Source organism: Vulpes vulpes, chromosome 12, assembly GCF_048418805.1.
Source record: "Vulpes vulpes isolate BD-2025 chromosome 12, VulVul3, whole genome shotgun sequence".
Lineage (NCBI taxonomy): Eukaryota > Metazoa > Chordata > Mammalia > Carnivora > Canidae > Vulpes > Vulpes vulpes.
In genome coordinates, this window is record NC_132791.1 from 121,898,545 (window position 1) to 121,921,925 (window position 23,381).

The 23,381-nt window shown below is 41.0% G+C and overlaps 1 pseudogene; it reads left to right on the forward strand.

Moving 5' to 3' along the window:
* LOC112925926 (large ribosomal subunit protein uL14 pseudogene) overlaps positions 1–21,436 on the forward strand; it is an 82,892-nt pseudogene extending 61,456 nt beyond the window's left edge.
* Positions 21,437–23,381: the final 1,945 nt, after the last annotated feature.

Here is a 23,381-nt window from a genome sequence, read left to right on the forward strand (position 1 = left end):
AAGACAAGGATATCTGTTTTCACTTCTATTCAACATAGTACTAAAAGTCTTGTTCAGAAAAATATAGCAAGAAAAAAGTCCTCTAAATTAGAAAGGAAGATATCTCTGTTCACAGATGATATTATATATATATATAAATCTTAAAGATATACACACATGCACTGTTAGAAGAAACTAATTAGCAAAGTTGCAGCTTAAAACAAATAAAAAGCAGCTGCATTTTTATACACTAAAAAATGAATAATCTGAAAAGGAAATAATTCCAAATACAATAGCATCTAAAAGCATAAACTGGTTAGGAATAAACCAAGGAGGCAAAACCCTGTACACTGAAAAATATAAGACATTCTTAAAAGAAATTAAGGAAGACACCAATAAGAAAAGGTATTCCATGTACATGAAAGACTTAATATTGTTAAATGTCAATACTATCCAAAGTGATATACATATTCAATGCAATCCCTATCAAATTCTCAATAGCAGGAGGGGGAGGGCAAGATGGTGGAAGACTAGGTGCCTCAATTCACCCAATCCCACCAACTTACCTAGATTACTTGTCAAATCATCCTGAAAACCTACGAATTTGACCTGAGATTTAAAGAGAAAACAGCCAGAATGCTACAGAGAGAAGAGTTTTAGCTTCTAACAAGAATCATCTAGGGTGAAATTTCCTTAGGTCATGGTTGATATTCTTGACACAGCTCGCTCATACAGCCACTCTGCACTGAGCAAAAGTACTAGAAAGAAGAATTCACCACAAAAGAAAGAATGAGAAACAGTACTCTCTGCCACAGAGTTACAGAATTTGGATTACAATTTGGTATCAGAAAACCAATTCAGAAGCACAATTATAAAGCTACTGATGGGGATCCCTGGGTGGCGCAGCAGTTTGGCACCTGCCTTTGGCCCAGGGCGCGATCCTGGAGACACGGGATCGAATCCCAAGTCGTGCTCCCAGTGCATGGAGCCTGCTTCTCCCTCTGCCTGTGTCTCTGCCTCTGTGTGTGTGTGTGTGTGACTATCATAAATAAAATAAAAAGAAAGCTACTGATGGCTCCTGGAAAAAAGCATAAAGGAATCAGGGGACTTCATAACTGCAGAATTTAGATCTAATCAGGCCGAAATTAAAAATCAGTTCAATGAGATGCAATCCAAACTGGAGGCCCTAACAATGGGGGTTAACGAGGTAGAAGAAAGACTGAGTGACATAGAAGACAAGTTGATGACAAGGAAGGAAGCTGAGGAAAAAAGAGAAAAACAATTAAAAGACCATGAGGAAAGATTAAGGGAAATAAATGACAGCCTCAAAAGGGAAAATCTACGTTTAATTGGGGTACCAGAGGGCGCCAAAAGAGACCGAGGGCAAGCAAGCATATTTGAACAAATCATAGCTGAGAATTCCCTAATTTGGGGAAGGAAACAGGCATCAGATCCAGGAGATAGAGAGGTCCCCCCCATAAAATCAATAAAAACTCTTCAACACCTCAGCATTTAATAGTGAAATTTGCAAATTCCAAACATAAAGAGAAAATCCTTAAAGCAGCAAGATACAAGAGATCCTTAACTTATATGGGGAGAAATATTAGGTTAACAGCAGACCTCTCCACAAAGACCTGGCAGGCCAGAAAGGGCTGGCAGGATATATTCAGGGTCCTAAATGAGAAGAACCTGCAGCCAAGAATACTTTATCCAACAAGGCTCTCATTCAGAATAGACAGAGAGATAAAGAGCTTTCAAGATAGGCAGAAACTGAAAGAATATGTGACCACCAAACAACTCTGCAAGAAATGTTAAGGGGGACTCTGTAAAAGAAAGAGGAAGCCCAAAGAAACAATCCACAAAAACAGGGACTGAATAGGTATATGATGGCATTAAATTCATATCTTTCAATAGTAACTCTGAATGTGAATGGGCTAAATGATCCCATCAAAAATGCAGGATTTTTGACTGGATAAAAAAGCAAGACCCATCTATTTACTGTCTACAAGAGACTCATTTTAGACCTAAGGACACCTACAGCCTGAAAATAAAAGGTTGGAGAACCATTTACCATTCAAATGGTTATTAAAGGGAAGATTTGTGTGGAATCAGTAAAGATCCCAAATAGCCAGGGAATATTTAAAAAGAAAACCAGAGCTGAGGGCATCACAATGCAAGATTCAGGTTGTACTACAAAGCTGTGATCATCAAGACAGTGTGGTACTGGCACAAAAACAGACACAGAGATCAATGGAACAGAATAGAGAATCCAGAGATGGGCCCTCAACTTTATGGTCAAATAATAGTTGACAAAGCAGGAAAGACTATGCACTGGAAAAAGGACAGTCTCTTCAATAAATGGTTCTGGGAAAATTGGACAGCCACATGCAGAAGAATGAAACTAGACCATTATCTACACCATACACAAAGATAAACTCAAAATGGATGAAAGATCTAAATATGAGACAAGAATCCATCAAAATCCTAGAGGAGAACACAGACAATACCCATTTTGAACTTGGCCACAGAAACTTCTTGCAAGATACATCTATGAAGGCAAGGGAAACAAAAGCAAAAATGAACTATTGGGACTTCATCAAGATAAGAAGCTTTTGCACAGCAAAGGATACAGTCAACAAAACTAAAAGACAACCTACAGAATGGGAGAAGATATTTGCAAATGACATATCAGATAAAGGGCTAGTATCCAAGATCTATAAAGAACTTATTAAACTCAACAGCAAGGAAACAAACAATCCAATCATGAAATGGGCACAAGACATGAACAGAAATTTCACCAAAGAAGACATAGACATGGCCAACAAGCACATGAGAAAATGTTCCGCATCACTTGTCACCAGGGAAATACAAATCAAAACCACAATGAGATCCCACCTCACACCAGTGAGAATGGGAAGGATTAACAAGACAGGAAACAAGTGTTGGAGAGGATGTGGAGAAAGGGGAACCCTCTTGCACTGTTGGTGGGAATGTGAACTGGTGCAGCCACTCTGGAAAACTGTGTGGAGGTTCCTCAAAGAGTTAAAAATAGACCTGCCCTACAACCCAGCAATTGTCCTACTGGGGATTTACCCCAAAGATACAGATGCAGTGAAACAGCAGGATACTTGCACCCCAGTGTTTATAGCATTAATGTCCACAATAGCCAAACTGTAGAAGGAGCCTTGGTGTCCATCGAAAGATGAATGGATAAAGAAGTTGTGGACTATGTATATAATGGAATATTACTCAGCCATTAGAAACAACAAATACCCACCATTTGCTTCAATGTGGAGGGAACTGGAGGGTATTATGTTGAGTGAAGTCAGTCAATCGGAGAAGGACAAACATGATATGGTCTCATTCATTTGGGGAATATAAAAAATAGTGAAAGCTATTAAAGGGGAAAGGAGAGAAAATGAGTGGGAAATATCAGAGCGGGTGACAGAACATGAGAGACTCTTAACTCTGGGAAACAAACAAGGGGTAGTGAAAGGGGAGGGGGGTGGGGGGATAAGGTAACTGGGTGACGGGCACTGAGGGGGGCACTTGATGGGATGAGCACTGGATGTTATGCTATATGTTGGCAAATCGAACTCCAATAAAAAAAAATATACACAAAAGAATTCTCAATAGCATATTTTTACAGAAATAAAAAGAAATCCATCCTAATACTTATATGTCATCTCAAGGGACCCTAGAGAGCCAAAACAATTCTGGAGAAGAATGCAATTGGATGTGCTTCACTCATGTTTTCTGAATTCAAACTTCTTGCAAAACAATATATTATCATCAAAATAGTCATCAAAACATACTTTCATACAACAGTCATCAAAACAGTATATTACCATAAAAATAAATATGTAGACCAATGGAATAAAATATTCCAGAAATAAACCCTCACATACATGGTCATATGATTTCTGGCAAGAGTTCAAAGACCATTCAATGGGGGAAAGGATGGCCTTGCAACATAAAGTGTTGCAAAATTGAATATCCATGAGCGAAAAATAATGAAACTGGATTCTTACCTTATGCTATATACAAAAGACTAAAATTGAATAAAGACCTAAATGTAAGAACTAAAACTATAAAACTCTTAGAAGAAAAGAGAAGAGTAAGTTTAATAGCATTAAATCTGGCAATAATTTCTCAAATAGGACCCCAAAAACACAGGCAACAAAAGAAAAAAATCAATTGGGATTATTTCTGTGCAAAGAACACAATCAGTAGAATGAAAGACAACTATAACACTGGGAGAAAATATTTACAAGTCATCTGCCTGACAAGAGGTTAGTATCTAGAACATATAAAGAACTCTACAACTCAATCACAAAGTGCGTGCCGTGTTTTAAAAAAATGGTAAAAGGGGATCCCTGGGTGGCGCAGCGGTTTGGCGCCTGCCTTTGGCCCAGGGCGCGATCCTGGAGACCCGGGATCGAATCCCACATCAGGCTCCCGGTGCATGGAGCCTGCTTCTCCCTCTGCCTATGTCTCTGCCTCTCTCTCTCTCTCTCTCTCTCTCTCTCTCTCTCTGTGACTATCATAAATAAATAAAAATTTAAAAAAAATGACTAAACGTTCTATTAAAAAAAATGGTAAAAGGCTTAGATTGACATTTCTCCAAAGAGGATCTACAAATTGCCAATAAGCACATGAAAAGATGCTTAATAGTACTAATAGTTAGGGAAATTAAAATCAAAACTCTAATGAGATACCACCTCATACCAGTAAGATGGCTACTATAAAAAAAAAAAAGAGTAAGTTTTAGAAAGGAATTGGAGAAATTAGAATGCTTGTGCATTGTTTCTGGGAATGTAAAGTGACACAGTCACTAGAAAAGACAGTATAGTCGTTCCTCAAAAATTAAAAATAGAGCTACCATATGATCCAGCAATTCCACTTCTGAGTATATACCCGAAAGAATTGAAAGTAACCATCTCAGAGATATTCGTCCACCCAAATTCAATGCAGCATTATTCACAGTAGTCAAATGGTGGAAACCAAAGTATTCATCAATTGATAAATAGATAAGTAAAATGTGATATAGTAATGGATTATTACTTATACTTTTGAAAGAAGGAAATTCTGATACATGCTGTAACATGGATAAATGAACCTTGAGGACAATGTGCTAAGTGAAATAAGCCAGTCACAAAAAGTCAAAATACTTTATGATTCCATTTATATACAGCATCTAAAGTAGTCAAACTCAGAGACAAAGTAGAATGGTGATGGGCACTGAGGGGGGCACTTGACGGGATGAGCACTGGGTGTTATTCTGTATGTTGGCAAATTGAACACCAATAAAAATAAATTTATTATAAAAAAAGAAAGTAGAATGGTGGTTGCTACAGGCTGGGGGAAGAAGAAAACTAATGTTTAATAGGTATAGACTTTCAGTTTTGAAAGAGGAGTTCTGGAGATGGATTGCACGACAACGCTAATGTACTTAGCACTACCAAACTCTACACTTAAATGGTTAAGATAGCAATTTTATGTATTTTACAACTAAAATTTTAAAATTATAAATTAAAAAGAACAGGAAAAATGACCCCCCAAAATTATCTGAAATTGTAGACGTGGAAGCAAACAATTAAAATAAATATATCATCTCTGTTAAATACAAATGTTGTCTCTTAGTTTTTGGAATTTTTATGGGACTTACAGGGTTTTCTTAAAGTCAGAATTAAAATTTTGATAGGGTTTCTTTTTAAGGCAAAATATTTAGATGAGAAGAAAGATCAAGGAAAAAAGTAAAGGGAAATGTGGAGTCTAGGCAGGGTTTGTGGGTTTGAGTTTAGGACTTTGCTTTTGATTGAGGTTTTTTTCATTTCCTTTTTCTTTGTTTGTTGTTGTTGTTGTTTATAGAAGAGTAGAGATTTGAATATGTTTATAGGCTAAGGAGAAGTATTCAGTGGAAAGGAAGAGATTGAAAATATAGTAAAGAGATGAGTGCAGAAGGAAAGATTCTGAAAATACCACTCAGGAAGAACTTACACAAGTAGTTGAGACTCTCACTAAAAAATGTTTAAGATGTAGGCAACTCTCCTACCTCTCAAGTCAAACTCATTGTCAGCAAGGACAGTTTTACTAAGGGAGAAAGCTAAGGCCAATTTCAAGGGTTGCTGAACAATAGCTTTGTACGCAGCTTTCCAGCATCCAAAAAGTCCATTTCTCTCCAAGAACTCCTCACTTTGTGATTTAATACCCCTTGCTCTGGGTAATTGTGATCCTAAGTATGTGCTAAGAACCACAATGGCCAATTTACAGCCCTATAGTCCACCCTCTGACCATTGGAAGTGATAGTGCTTCCACCACATGGGTTGGTACATTTATAATTTCTGTAACCTGGCACCAAACAATTGCCTTACATCAGCACAATTCATATTGTTTGTCCTGCTTGAGTATTACCATGGACTTGTGGTCTTGCATAAACTTCTTATAATGTACCATAGTCATTTACTTTTTTGAAGCTCACATTATTGGTTCAGTACACTCAAGTTCTCATGCCTCAAATACAGAATCAGCTCTTCTCCAAGGACACTTGGTTCCTTCTTGTAAAAATGATAGTAGAAACCCGAATGTGGCTTACTAGAGAAGTATACAGTTTCACAGAAGCACATGAGATGGTTGATGACATCAGAAAAGAAATTATCTTTCAAAAAATGTGGTAGTTCATGTTGATACAGTATTCCCCCCTCATCCACAAGGGATAATTTCCAAGACCCCCAGTGCATGCCTGAAATCATGGATAGTACCAAACCCTATACACTGTTTTGTCATATACATACATGCTTATGATGAAGTTTAATTTATAAACTAGGCACAGAAAGGGATTATCAATAGAACAATTATGATAATATATGGTCATAAAACTTTGTGAACAGTGTCTTTCTCTCAAAATGTCTTATTGTACATACTTACCCTTCCTCTTTTTATGATGTAAGAGAATAAAATGCCTGCATGATGAATTGAAGTGAGGGGAATGACGTAGGTGCTATGACATAGCATTGGGCCACTATCAACCTTCTGACATACCATCAGAAGGAGAATCATCTTCTTTCAGACTGCAGGTAACTGAAATCACAGAAAACAAAACCATGGAATGGCAGGGGGCAGGGAAGGAGGTGGAAGAGAACCACTATATTTTCAATTTGCAAAACTCCCTCCAAAGAACCACCAAAAAAATACATAGGCTTTAAATACCTGGTACCTCAAAGTGATTCAAACTCATTGTCAGTGATGACACAGCTCCACTGGGGGATGAAGCTGAGGCTGTACCCAAGTGTCACTGAACACTACCTCTGCAATAAGCAACAATAGCAAAGAAAGGTAGAAGGCAGCCAATACCAGCTTCACAGGTTTTATTTTTTAAAAATCTTCTCTAATTCTTCATTTTCAGGATCACTGGAGTTACTATTTAATTTTTATCATAAGTAGCTGTAGTTTTGAACTACAGCTTCCTGTGGATAAGTTGATATTCAATGTTTTTGCCCTGTGCCAGCCCAACTTTTCAAAATCCAACTCATATCAGAAAAACAACTAAAATTAAATTTAAAAATAAGTGACTTTTCATACTTTCCCCCAAAGTTCAGGTGGAACGACTTCTGTAAGGCCCCTTAAGATTTATGCAATATTGCCTGGGCTCCTTCAGAACAAACTCAAACGATCAAAGACATTTAAGGTGAATACACTTCAGTCTGAGCATCAGATTCACGTCACATTCTCACATCACCCAAAGCCGAATTCACAATCAAAATAGGTTTTAGCCACTTTGTTTTTACAAGTAAGAAACCCACATCCTTACACAGAAATAAAGAGTACCATGATGAGTGTGCATTTTGTGCTAACTGCTCACCTATCAAAGAGAAGAAATGTAGTCACATTCTTCAGGGTAACTCCATGGGTAGGACACAACTAGATATGCAAGTGAGAGAGACTGTTGCTAAATCCAAATATAGTTGATCAGGTATTAAATGCCTTTGAGATGTATGAGACTGTGCCCACTATTTTTATTTTTTGAGAAACTCTCTACTTATTTGGTCCCTGGAAACCTAGTTATTTAGGATAAACTACCTCTTTAGAAGCTAATAGTAGAGTTTCCCTTTTTGCATATCCAAATAGCTCTAAATGAAGAGATTTTCTTGGTTATTGGTATTATGAACTTAAGGGACACTATCATTCACTTCCACTGGGAGCCATTAAGCTTCTCATAGGTAAAGAAGCCTGATGACCTAAGCAGACTTGCAGCCTAACTTTGGGCAGACTCAGTCAGCCTTCTGTCATAGAGATCAACTTTCTCAGCAGACCCTCATCTAAGCCAACAATTGTCTACTTTCTCACTTCTTTTTCAGAAGCTAGAGAACATGGCTTCTTCACCATGTTCCATCAGATTCCTCGAGCATCTAGCTCTTTGCCTCTTTTTCAGTGAAGCCAGGTAGGTCATGGTATGAATCTGTCAGACAGGACAGAAACTGTCATCTTAAGTTCAGAAGTTGCAGAAGCCATGGCCTCAGTCAAGATTCTAAAGTGACCCAACTGAAGTGGGAGAGGGATGTGACCTTCCTAAGACCACTAGTCTTGGAGATGAACTGATGATGATTATTATCCAGGTTTGTGGTCACCTCCTCTTGTGTTATCACTCCATTCCAAATACAGACATCTTTTTCTAAACCAGATTATGGCCAAAGTTAGTTACCTAACACTTATAGCTGAGCTATCTTGAGACTACTTCAATTTGGTATTTTTAATATTCTACTTAAAAGTCACCTTTGTGAAGTTTAGAATTATTTCTGAGACTCTATCCTCTGAAAGCCATTTTAAAAAGCTCATTTGGCTTGCACAAGAACAGTGAAAGCCAAGGTCATAGCTCTCAAAAGACTTTTCTATAAAAACAAAGATTAACTCACACATGTTAAAGTAATAACAGAACACTAGCTCTTCAATTTTCTCTTTGAAGTCAGCCTCCCTATTTTAAGGGGTCCCTGTGGCTCCCATGCAATAGCCTTGATTAAAACATTCTCAAGACCACATTTCCTCCTTCATTTTCCTGACACTCCCTCCAAAACCTAAACATGGGGGAGGGAGGTTTGGTGCCAATCATACTTCTGGCACCAGCTGCAATTTCTAAGGACTCCAGATCAGCAAGAAGAAAACACACAGGTAAAAGTATCAATGTAGTTAGCCAAGGATACAGAATCTTATCAGAAGATGACCCACCTGGAGCCTCTATCTGAGCAAAGGCAGCAAATCTCAGCAGGATTTTCTCTGCCCTCAATGGGCAGTGACATTAAACACACAAGTTAGGAACTTACCAGATTTGAGAAGCTTGTTTCTTGCATGCTTTTAGCCACTATGCTACTGTCTTGTACAGTTGCACTTGTCATTCTACTACCCCACTCTTATGCTCCACTCTGTGTTGGGGCAGACCGGCAAAAGTACATCCTTCTGTTAATTCTAAAACTTAACACTTTCAAGCATTGTGCCAGTCACTGCTTCATAGAACGCCTACAACTGGAAATTGGTGAAAGGAGAAGGGAAACTACTTCCAACCATCCCAGGCCAGGATTGCTAAACCTGGATCAGCTACTGGGGAAATAATTGATCGCATATCTGAGGAAATACTACCAGGTAGAAAATGCCCAACAACCAAAGAACTTAGAAGCCCTACGCAATCATGAAAGTATATCCAGCTTTGTCATGTCTTACAAGGGCACCTTCTATGCCATCTTGCCTCTACACATATACTTCTATTCCCCCCACTTGCCAAACTCAGAATAAGGTAAATTTGTGAAGGCTGGAGTTATAACCACCCAGCGGGTATGTGCCTTCTGACTGAAATGAAATGAAATGCAGCATTTCTTGAAAAGCCAATTATTTCCAACCTGTTCCATTAGAGTCAAACATGCTAAATGAGCATGTAACATATTGACTTTTGTGCCCTGTGGCATCTGGGGCCATAAATGTCCTGCTTATCATAACACTCATCTCCATAGCTCTTATAAATCGGGACCCTCCTCAGGAAAGCACACATCGCCCATTCATAACTTAGAATAGCAAGGAGACAGGCTGCATGATGTAACAGAGCAGATCTCCCCTGCCCTCTGCACTTCTGCCCATATGGCTGGACCTGCTGCACCCACCCACCTGACTGTGCCTGAGTCAGGAAGCCTCCCCACCTGTGTCTGAACAGATGGCAGACAATACCATGCAGGCAGTGCCATTCCCTGTGAGAAGGCAATCAGGCTGCCAAGGGGATTGCCCTAGGCTGAGAAACAGTGAGGGGAGCCCTGACGAAACCCAGCAAAAATGAGCTTTGGAGGCACCAATCTGCATTTGAATCTTGGTATTCCCTACAAGGCGTTGAACAAGTTATTTAACCTCTTTAAGCCTCAGTTTCCTTCTTGGAAATTGGAGTTGATAATGCCTATTATGCACTTAGCGTGATGTTTAATAATATAATGTGTACAGAGCTTCTTATAGGGTACCCAGAAGGCTATAGACGCTTGAGAAACAGTAAGTATTATGTTCTGTGTTTTATAAATATTTACTATCTAGTGGATTTCAGATTGCTAAGGGACCACGTTCTCAGTACATCATGTCATCACCTCTGCTGTAGGTGTGAGCAAAAGGCGGAAAATTAATTTCCTGGAGTTCTTTAAAATGATCACTTGCTGAGCTCCCTCTGGAAGATGCATATCCTCATACTCTTCTCCCTACATTTCTCCACTACCTTCCCATTGCTCCCTGCACAACTCCTAGAGAGCAGGTAGGAATGAGTGTCCTAAGCTCTTCCTGTAGTAAACTCTCCACTCCTAGCAAGTTTTCTCTATTTTCTGCTGTCTACTGGTTGAATCCTAATGGCTCTGGCTCTGATGATCAGTGAAGAGCAAAGGCTCTGCTTTTCCCAGATCCAGCAGGGAAAACCCAAGGCGTCTAGCAGAGGTGAGTGCAGTACTCTCAGCCCACACCCTGAACTTTTACACAGGTGTGGCATTTGGGATTCACCAAGGAAGCTGCATAATTACTTAGAAAGAATGAAGTCTGATTGTTCCTTTCTCTCTAAGTGCAATCTCTCCTAATAACATCACCCAACTGAATGTCTCCTAATTCTGTCGGAATGCATTTTAATTATCACTGCTTCTTATGTTGGTGAGCTGTCGCTGAAGTTTTTGATTTGTGATGGAAAACAGAGAAGCCATAAAGTATTTTGGTGACAGCTCCCTGATTAGGCAGCATTGCAGCAAAACAAGTTGTCACAATAAAACTGATTAATCAAGTTGTCAGAGTAAAACAAATTAATGTCACAAAAACCTTTGCTAGAAATTACCTCTGTATCTTGGGGTATTCATCTGATGGATTCCTTCAATTAGCAGAAACTTCTATCTCATGAGCACTTCTGAGTCTGCACTTAGGATCCCATTTGGACCAATTGCCCTAGAGCAAAACAGTAGGTCTTAGAGAACCCAGGGGGCATATTTGAAAAAGACAGTCACTGACTTGCTTTTCAAGATTCTTCACCCCTAACTACTTGGGAGACTGTTAAGACCAGAAGTATGATCTAGAGCTAAAATGTTCTAATACAAGATAAATACAAAAGTCATTACCTACAGTCCTACCAGTGGGTCTAGATTTAATTTAAGATGGATTTAAGATTAACTTATTTGAGAGAGAGAGAGAGAGAGAGAGAGAGAGAGAGGAGGGGCAGAGGGAGAGACTCCCCAGCAGATCCGAGCACAGAACCCAAACTGGGGCTTAATACCATGACCCTGAGATCATGACTTGAGCCAAAACCAAGAGTTGGAGGCTTAACCAACTGAGCCACCCAGTTGCCCCTGTCTGTCAAGAGGTTTAATCACAGTCCTCTGGCTGGAAGGACACTGCAGTGCTTGCACATTCCTATCTCAAGGAAAGACTGCCCATAATGGAGATGTCCACCACAGTTCACTGTAACTCAGATGAGGATGTTTGGTTATACAGAGCCCCAGCCCCTCATGATCAGAGGTGACGGGATAGAAGTGGGCATAACCAGTGATCCTGATATAAACTGATGCACTAGGCCAATCACATTCCATCTCCAAAGATTTCAACCAGGAAATATGGATAGAATGGATCAGTTAGCTGTGGGAACTGAAAGTGGAAAAGTACCATAAGGTAACAGTGAGCCTTTAAGTATCTCAGCAAATGATAGCTTTGAGGTAGGGAAAATATAGAGTAGGGGAGGAAATCAGTGGGTAGCAAGGAGAGAAAAAGACAATAGCCCATGACTAAGTTGGGAATCAACAACAATCACTAGGGCAGCCTCCATTCTAGAAGGATCAGGTCTTAGAATAAAATAAAGTCTTAGAATAAAATCCCCTTCACTTGGGAAAGCTGGAATAGGTCTCTCTCTTGCAAACACTATAAGAAGCACAGAGGACTGTGAGGGGAATAGACTGTGTACAAAAAAGGGAGGTATGAGAATGAGTGATGTTCAAACTACTCCTCAGGAGAGATACTACCCGGGATGCCATACCAGAGTAAATAAACTGCATAAATATGTGTCAACTGGTGCCAGTATATGGGAGGCCCACAGCAATGCAAATTACCTCTGCATTGCACAGAGGCCTCAAATGGAAAACGCTGCTTCTTGGCCATCTTCAGAATCTTCTCCTAGAAGCCAGTCATTGTAACTGGAATAGGTGGATACTTGATATTGCAATACCAATGTCTAGCAGGAGCCTCCAGGCCTTAAAGGCACTGAGTACACCATTCCTTTCTCTGACATTAAAATACCATCCTCAGGAGACTTTGGCCTCACTGCCTTTGAGGGCAAAGATCCACATTCTGGAGGGGAGGAGTGATACACGGTGTGGAGAAATAAAGGTATTGTTCTGGTCTAGTCCCAAATAATATTCTAGGATTAAATAAACTGTGGTTTTGGTTTTCTTCAGCTTCCTAAAGAATAAAGGGTCAGCACCTATACACAGATGGAACCCTCATTCCACTGTAAAAATATATACCGTTATGTTCTCCACCTTTACTTAAAGCACCCCCTCTACCTCCTAGCCTTAATGGCACCTGAATTTCTCTCTCCCAGGAAGATGATCCTCTGCCCACCTACATAGAAAGACCTACTTTTTTCACTGTGGTTTTCTGAAAAGGGCCTGTTGCTTTATACCACCTTACCTTTGCTCATGTTGTTCCCTCTGCCTGAAATGCTTTTTCTGCCACTCTATGCCACCCTCACTCCCATCTGTCAAGAGTAATTCATGTCTCTTCTCTGGAGTCTTTTCTGACCACCTCCTTTGGTCATAAGCCCTGCAGAGGTTTCTTTCATAGACACAATGAGCATTTATAGTCATTTGTTTATATATCTCTCCCCCTACTACACTAGGAGATTCCAGGGGGCAAAGATCCTATATTATTCATCTCCACATCTTATGGCAGTGCCTGACACACAATAAATGCCTAACAAATATTCATTGAATAAAAGAAAATGAATCAAAGTGGCTAATCCAGGATTCTAACCTAATCTTCCAATGTAAAAACCCATGGTCTTTCTGCTACAACAATCAGGCATACCCAATGGCAACAGCTGAACCAACCAATGGGATCTCAGAGAAGCAGGATGGAAGCAGGAACCACTTATTGCTGTCCTGCTCTAACCCTCACCTGCAGCTTCATCTGTGGAACTGTGCCAAAGGCATCAAGCCCCAGGCAGTATTGAAGAAGGTGCTGAAGCTAGTGCCTTCCCACTGCCCTGGACCTCTTCAGCTCACTCTAACATTTCTGATGCATCAGGGATGAAGTACAGAATCACCTAACTTTCAAAAAGGGAGAAAACGAAGACCATATGGTTCCTCCTCTTCATTTTAAACATGAAGGACTACTAGAGGCACAAAGAAATGAAGGAAGTTGTCCTAGGTCACCCAGCAACTTAGAGGTAGAGCCCAGACTCAAGACCCCCATCTCTTCCCTCCTGGTCCATTCTTCCTTCCTTTTTCAGTACCCATGCCTCTCATGATGTTGGAGACAGGAGATCATACCCTAGACTTCATTAAATCCACAGGACTAGGATCAGGCACACACACAGACATCATGGGAAGGATCTCTGCTTCCTTTTTTCCAGCCCTAATCTTGGACTCAGACAAACCCAGGCTTAAATCCAACCGTTACCACCTACTAGTCTCGTGAAGTGGTACAAAGGAGTTAACCTCTCTGAGCCTCAGATTCTTCACTTATATACTGAGAATTTGATATCCTTAAATATTGATGTGAAAATAGGTGAATGTGGTCTATACCAAAGCTCTTGGCAAGAGTTTGGCATGCATTAGGTGCTTAATAAACTTTTTTTTTTTAGTTTTTCACATAATTTTATTATATTCTTTAAAGACAGCATTATTATTGTAAATAAACATCTTAAATTGGTTCTGCAACATAAGATTCATTTTGAAAGGTGGTTTCTTTGAAAAGTCCTCCTTAAAAGCATTCTGCCAACAGACACCATTGATCTGCAGCCTTTTGTCCTAGAGTCTTCCATATTTTGCCCAAGTCAAAAATGCTACTTCTTTAACATGACAGACATTTCACTTTCATAAGTTCTTTTATAAATTCACTAGCAATCAAAATAATTTCCTCAGTCGAGCAGTAAAAAGTTATTTCATGGAGAATAGAAGAAAAGCATTTCATTACCTTCATCGTTTTGTACTTTCATATTCTGTTCTAAATCTGTGTTCTGATATTTTTAAATTGGTCACATGCTTTTGCTATCACTTGGTTACTTTACCAATTAAGTTTATCTTTTCATCAAAGAATTACATGTAGATAGTTTAAGGAGGAAATAGTTCTATAAGGCTTATTATTCAAAAACAGCTTGTCCCTCCACCACAATCCCCATTTCATTTCCCACACCCTAGAGGCAATCACTTTCAACTCTTACCTGACATCCTTTTGAATTTATTGCTATGTCACTAAATAACCTGCTTGGAATACTATTTTATTGACTTTCAGACTCCACTGGCTCATCTGAAAGATGAAGATTTAACTCCTCAATCTCCTCCATATCCTTTTGCATAGGTGCACACCTTCCCACCTCCCTATTCACATTCTCCTCCCACAGCCAGAAGTACATTTGGTTTCTACATTCCTGTTAGGGTACAAATGCTCTTCACAGCCAAGCCATTTGTATACCATTATTGCTCTTCCATTCCTGCACCAACACTGTTTGCCCTGTACTTAATAACAGTCATGTAGGTTCTTAATGTACTTATCACTAGTTCACCCCTGAAGTCTTCCCCAGTTGTATAAACCCCCAAATACATTCAGCCACATTAGGTGCTCTGTCATTTTCTTTGGTCCAGAGATGAAATCGCTGTGGAGACTTCTAGCCTGATCACAATTATTATGTTGGGCCCTCCTTTTCACTACTATGCTGAGTATTTCCTTCTCGCTCGGTCCTGGGTTAGAGCCAGTTTCTTAGATGCTAGGCATTTGTTTTTCTTGGATTACTTCTTGTCTTGGTAAGCACACCCTTTAGTGGTTTCATACGAAAAGAAAGGATGTACATAGGAAACAAATGTTTTGAAATCTTGAATATCTAAACATATCTTTAACTCTACCCTCATATTTAATTGAGTATAGAATTCTTGGTTGGAAAGTATTTTACCCTCAAATTTTGAAACTATTTCCCCATTATCTTTTAGCTTTCAGTGTGGTTGTTCTTGATGTTCTGAAATTTTACAATAAGAGATCTTGGAATAGCTCTATTTTCATACACAGTGCTGATTCTGAAATTATCATTTTGAGGAATTGTTACTGAATAATTTTGGGGTGATTATTTTTTCCCATCTGATTTATTCCTTCTAGAGTTCCCATTATTCAGATGTTAGATTCCCAGAAGTCTTTTGCTTGGCTTTGCATTCCTAGCTTCCTGCTCTACTACAGGGAGATTTATCCAACTATTTCATTACTCATTCCTTCTCTCAAGTTTTTACTGAGTGTCTACTATGTACAAAGCAATGTTCAAGGTACTGGAAATGCTTCCAAGGAAAAAAAATCCCTGTCATCATTGATCAGTTTTTAGACCCTACCATTGAATTGTTTCTGCTACCAAATTTTCAATTTCCAAGAGCTGATTATGATCTGACAGTTCCTTCTTCATAGTATCCTATCTTACCTCTGAGCATTTGACAGGCTTGCCATTTTTTCCTTCCTCCACAGTGCCCATTTCCTCAAAGTTGACTTTGTTGGTTTGGTTTATGTCTTTCATATTACACACTCTACCCAAATATCCATGTCTGCTCATATTTCAGAGTAGCATGCTAACATACTGAAAGTTCTATATGTGTATAGCTAGGGCCTGTCAACCTTGGTTTTCACAAATGGTAAACAAAAGAGGCCTGTACTATCCTTGCAGAACCCCTGATGTTAGTCTCTTTAGGTCTTTCCTTTTGGACTGGTCAGATTTCCCAGAACATTAGGACCACAACATTCAGTAATATTAACTTTTACCTTAACTCCCTATGTACAGTAATCTTCCCTTCAATTGTTCTGTGTTGTGTAGTATTAGTTATTTATTGCTACATAGCAAGTTATTCCAAAATTTAGAAACTTAAACATTATCTCAGTCTCTAAGTCAGAAATCTGGACACAGCCCAGCTCATGCCTCTGCCTCTACAGCTTTACAAGGCTGCAATAAAATGTCAGTTGGGGGCTACAGCATTATCTGAAGGCTCAACTGAAGAAAATTCTGGCAGTGCCCTGGATTTGATCTTTGCTCAGAAGATATTTCTTAATTTTTTAATTGCTTGCCATCCAGAGGCAGAATTTTCAAGTTTATCAATACCCTAGCTTTTTTCTGTTTATCAGTACTTCCCTCAATTTATCTGTCCTTTTTTTTAATATATAAATTTATTTTTTATTGGTGCTCAATTTGCCAACATATAGAATAACACCCAGTGCTCATCCCCTCAAATGCCCCCCTCCATGCCCGTCACCCAGTCACCCCCACCCCCCACCCACCTCCCCTTCCACGACCCCTAGTTCATTTCCCAGAGTTAGGAGTCTCTCATGTTCTGTCTCCCTTTCTGATATTTCCCACTCATTTTTTCTCCTTTTATCTGTCCTCCTGTGTGCATTTTACTATAAGAAACAAGAAGAAACCAGGCAATACCTTCAACACTTTGCCTGATCACTCAGTTCATTAGGCTCATCTTCTACTTCCCTATCATTACAGGCAAGAAGGTTAAGTTTCTGCCATGACATCAAAGATCTCCTTCTAATTTCCTTAATAGTGTTTTTCACGTCCCTTTGAGACCTCATTCACTAGCAACATCCAAGTTTAGTTTTCTACCTTCTGACCAACTTAAGTTTCTCTAATGCACACATCAAAAATCCTCCCAGGCTTCATCTACTGGCCAGTTAGATAGCCATATTTTTAGGTATTTATTATAGTATCACCTCACTGATGGTACCAAAACCTATAATGGGTATCTAATGCTGAGTAACAAACTATCCCAAACTTAGAAGCTTGAAACTTTTCTTATCTCATCTTTCCTATGGGTCTAGAATCCAGACATGGCTTAGCTGGATGGCTCTGCCTCCAGGTCTCTCACAGGCTGTAATCAAGGTGCCAGGTGAGGCTGCAGCCTCAACTGAAAGCATAACTGGGGAGGATCCACGTCCAAGCTCTCACGCAAGCTGTTGGCAGGATTCAGTTCCTCATGGACTATAGTTCTTTGCTCACTGTTGGGTAGGGGCTTACCTTGATTCTTTGCCATGTCTCTGCCTCTCCATAGAGCAGCTCACAACGTAGTAGTTGGCTTTCCCCAGAGCAAATGAGTAAGAGTGAGAGACAGGAGCTCAAAGCAGAAGCACAGTCTTTTTTATAACCTAAGAAGGGACATGCCATCACTTTTCCCATATTCTATTGGTTAGTTATGAGACACTAAGTCCAGTCCACACTCAAGCAGGTGGGGCAGATTACACAAGAGCAACTATGGGGCAGATCACACAAGAGCAACTATTTGAAGACCAAACTAAAGGAATCATTGGGAGTCATCCTGGAGGCTGTCTACCACAGCACTATACTATAGGGGGATAATCACATATAAAAGTCAACATTAGCCAAAATAGTGAGAAGTCAGAGAATAACAAACATAGAATAGAGTGTAAAGGCCTGCTCTTCAAGGTAGTTATTGCCAGTTTCACATTCTGGCTTTGCAGTATTGACACATTGGACTGTTTTCTTTGTTGGAAATGCAAGTTTTTTTTCCAAGACCTCTACAATCTAATTATGGGTGTTGTATAACCACTTTTCAGGATATTAAATTTAAGTATTGTATTACTTGGGGAACTATTGTAGTTTGGAGGAGAAAAATATATGCTGAGAAATGTAATCATAACATCCATGAAATCCATGGCATAGAAAGAACCTCAATTTCCTAGGGTGGCACTGACAGCTCCTGCTGTGACTTGCCCAGCTTTCCTGCTGGTCTCTATTTCATCCTGACTTCTGCTCATAAGATTTATCACTGACTAGTATCTAAGCCATTCATCCACTCACTGGTCAGCCACAAAGCACTAATTGAGAACTTGCTGTGTGCTAGACCCTGCACCAAACACCCCAGAGAATTAGTCACAATCTCTGCCCTTCACAGAATATAGTCTGATGGGAGAGGTGAACAAGTGAACACAGACAAAACCTTTGAGGTAAGTGGATGGGATTAGAAACAGCATTCCAGGAGGTGGACATGGCAAGTGTATAACATAGCCAAAAATTGTTGGAAAGTTCTGCTCAGATTGAGTCAATGGAACGAGGAAACTCCTGGTTATTTGTCTTAATCTCATGAAGATTTTTGTCTACCTGGGAACATCAGAAGGCCATACATGGAAAGGTTAATGGTCAGGGAGGACTTTCTGGTTCAGTGCTGTCAAAGATTAGTTTCCATGGAAACCCTTCTTTCATCCATTTTCTTTCTCTGTTTCAGCCATGTTAATCTCTCACTTTCCCCACTAAGCTTTGCTCCACTTTCATTTTTGGATCCTTGAGTACGCCACTCCCTCCACCTATGACACTCTCTCTACTGCATCTTCCTTCATCTTGCTAGCTCCCACTCCTTCAGCTCAGCTTGGGAGGTTACCTGCTCTGGGAACCCTTCCAGGACCACTACCACCCACAAACCAGAGTGGTCCTCATTAGCCTCAGAGCTTTCCCTGCTCTAACACTATTCATACTTGTTCCATGTTTGTCTTTTTAGATTACCAATTGTAAGTTCCTTGTTGACAAAGGTGTCATTTGTCTTCATCATCAAATTCCCAGAACCTAGCAGAGTACATGGCATATGGGACAACACAGGTGAATGGATGAATGAATAAACAGAGCATTTTCTGTCCCTGGAAATGGCTATATGGCCATTTGATGGGAGTGTTCTAGAAAAAATTGTGGATGAGGCAACAGGAGTTGTTAAGGTAGACTATTGAACTTTTAGCACAGTTCCAACTCTATAGTTTTAGAATATAGCAAAGAATAAAGCAATAGTAATTCCATCCTTCGTATAGGAGGAAAATATTCTGCTCTTTCAATCAATAACAAAGTTCAATAGCTTAGTATTTCAGTTGCAAATCAACCTACAAACAAAACTAAATACAAAGGAAATGATTTTTTTTTTTTAAGGTAGAATGAAAGGTCAAATGTGACTATTGGTTTATTTCTTCACAGATGCCCTAAGATGGTAAGTAAGCCTCCTGATTAAGAACTACTAAGATGCCTGTTCAGAGCTGAATAAATTCTGACTCTCTTCTAAGTCACTGGGTTCTCCCTCTTTGGCCTCATTGGTTGGGGTAGAAGGTTATTCTTGACAGTATCTAGCTTATGATTGACCTTGAGAATACAATGAGTTTTGAAACTTACACCAAAGATGCATATGCACACATATTTTAAAACTTGCTTACTATTTCAGAGACTCCCTCATCCCCCTGAAGCTCATGCATAGACTGCAAGCTGAGAAGCCCTGGCCCAGCATGAAGTAATTACCAAGATTCACAGACAGCTATGTGTTCTTAGGACTTAGGTCACAAAAAGCACGGTTTTTCTTTCCTTCTCAGATCCTTAGGGTGATGGCAATAAAAGCAAACATGACAGCCATCAGCTGCATCCAGCCACTGACAAATACTGAACAATATGCAAAGAGCATACTGCAAACTTCTTGAGGTCTCGTCTGTATCTGCTCTATTTCTTGCAGCATCCCAAGTGAAAACAGAACAAAAGGGAAAGACTGGTAGAGATTTAAGAGAATGAGAAAAGACACATTGATGAAAACAAAGAGATAGTATTATTAAAGAGAACCAGGAAACAGTAACAATATATAGAGAGACAGACAGAGCAAAGTCATGGGAAACTAGGACCCAAGGCATTAAGTTTTGTCACCTCAGGCATGGCCTTCCCCACAATTAGCTGCAGAACTGCCACGAGAAGATGCTAAGCTGGCCAACTGTAAAACTGTTTGACTTGTTAGGACTTAAATCAATAGGAACCAGTGTAACATTTGTGCTTCGTGTTCCTCTTATTTACACAAAAGACAAACTGAAGAAAAACTCTATTTCTCCAGCCTTAAACGTTCCCTCCAGGGAGTTGAGATCCTTCAAAATCAACAATGAAATGGTGAGAGGAAAAAATTAAGCACATTGGCAAGGGTATATTTAGATCCAGCTCAAAGACCCTCTTTGCTTTCTCCCTGTCTCCAGCTGGTTCCAATCTCAGCAAAATTCAATTGCCACCGATCTATAGCTTCCTATTGGGGTTTCTGGCCTGTCTTAATACAGGAACCAGGAAGAGTGGGAAGAAGAGGACAATTGCTTAAGGGGCAAAGGTCTCCTCCAACCCCCACCCCTCCAGAGCAGACATCCCTCAGACAAATCCATGCTGACCAACACTGTGGGGTGTCCTATCCTGCCTTCAAGGCTCACCTCAGGCGTCTCAAAGCCTTCTTTAAACCTTTGCAGGCCAAGGTGGGAAATGTATCCACTGGCTGGCTTTGGGTCCCTTTCTGGCATTCAGGATGTTGAAGTGTGGATGTAGTGAGTTCCCCAATGCAAAATTCTGGATTTCCCTGGGTCTTCCAGTAGGAGCCATGATTAACTGTGCTGACAACACAAGAGCCAAAAATCTGTGTATCGTCTCTGTGAAGGGGATCAAAGGATAACTGAACAGACTTCCTGCTGCTAGAGTGGGTGACATGGGGATGGCCACAGTGAAGAAAGGCAGACGACAGCTCAGGAAAAAAGATACACCCAGCAGTAGTAATTCAACAACGGAAGTCATACTGGAAAAAGATGGCATGTTTCTCTATTCTGAAAATAACAGGGGTCAGAGTAAACAAAGGCAAAATGAAAGACTGCTATCACAGGACCAGTTGCAAAGGAGTATGCAGACTTGTGGCCCAGTATTGTATCCAATGCTAACAGTATTGCCTGATTCTTTGGTGCATTTGTTTTTGAAAAATTAAAAAATTGGGCAGCCTGGTGGCTCAGTGGTGTAGTGCTGCCTTCAGCCCAGGGTGTGATCCTAGAGATCCAGGATTGAGTCCCACGTCGGGCTCCCAGGATGGAGCCTGCTTCTCCCTCTACCTGTGTCTCTGCCTCTCTCTGTGTGTGTATGTGTCTCACATGAATAAATAAAATCTTTTTTAAAAATTAAAAATTATTTGCTAAAAAGAAAAAAAAAGCACAGGGCTGACTTTTGAACCCCAGCTCTGCCTCTCACTACCTACATGGCTTAGCCAGTTATTTAGTCGAAGTTCTGTTATCTGTAAAACGAGCAGAATAAAATCTTCCACCTAGGGTTGTTGCAGCACATGTGACTGTTGGAAGAATGCACTGAGCATAATACCTGTTGCATGGCAGAAATTTGCCAGACATGGGCTGGTATGATTAAACCCCCTACTCCCACAAAACCTGGGCTATGCCTAAGTCTGAACACATGACCACACTAGATTGAAATGATCAACAGCAGGTCTGTTTGACAACTACCCAGGGACGGAAGCCGACCCTCCACCTCCAAAGCCTCCCACGCTACCTGGCTCCAAATCTCTTTGGCAAAGGAACCAAGTTAGAAGCTATGATGGAAAAACTGTTTTCCTCCTTGACTTTCACAAGCTCTCAAACCTTCCAGCCAACAAATGCGTGGAGCTCCCCCAGGCAATTGTCCCACACCAGCTGGCTGTCCGTAATTTTAACTCAGTTCTCATGCTACCCATCTGGAGAGGCAGGGGATTCCACAGGTGAAGGGCTCGGTCCCGCAGACTGTCCCCTTCCCACTTTAGGCCCCAGCTATTGTCACCTGTCCCGCCGTGTGGGAACACGGGATGGCTACAGGGCAGGGTTCCCAGCACCGCCCCCGCCTCGGATCCGATTAATCTGCTTTAGTGGCTCACAGAACCCAGGCAAACGGTTTACTCGCTAAGTTACCGATGTAGTCCCAGTTTACTATAATCATTAGAAGTTATGCAGTACCCCCCCAACCCCCCGTTATCCTCCGAGGGATGCCTGCAGATAAACCGCGCCCGGTACAGACTGTGTGTTCCATACGTACCTCCCTACGATAAAATTTATGAATTAGGCACAGTAGGAGATTCACGACGACTACTAATAAAATACAATTAGGGCAGTACGGGTGGCTCAGCGGTTTAGCGCCGCCTTCAGCCCAGGGCGTGACCCTGGAGACCCAGGATCAAGTCCCACGTCGGGCTCCCTGCATGGAGCCTGCTTCTCCCGCTGCCTGTGTCTCTGCCCCTCTCTGTCTCTGTCATGAATAAATGAATAAAGTATTAAAATAAAACACAATCAAACGATAAGCTGTAATAAAGGTCGCGTGCATGCGGGGGCTCTCGCGGCCTCCGGGCCCTCCGCTCCCCTCCCCAGCTGAGCCGCGCAGGCCCGGGGAGGTACAGTCAGGCCACTACTGCCCTTCTGAGGATTCTCCGGGAGGATGAACCGCTTCGGGACCTCCGTAAACCTCAAGGGACTAAAGCTGTGGCAGGGGAAACTGCCCCTAAGGGTGGCGGGGGGCAGCCGCTGAAACTAGGGAACACCCAAACCTAAGAGACCCCGGGCCACCTGGAAGCAGCACCCTCCCCGCCCTCTCCCGGCGCCTCTGCATTTGCCAACCGGAAGCTCTCCTAGGCTTTTATGAGGGCGCCATTTTTGATGACGCTGTCGATTACACTATTGGCCAATGGCGACCGAGCCCTCCGCTAGCCCCTCCCACCTCCCCACATTTGCCAACCGGAAGCTCTCCTAGGCTTTTATGAGGGCGCCATTTTTGATGACGCTATCGATTACACGATTGGCCAATGGCGACTGAGCCCTCCGCTAGCCCCTCCCACCTCCGCGCCCCCCCCCAGGCTGGGGGAAGGGTGAGG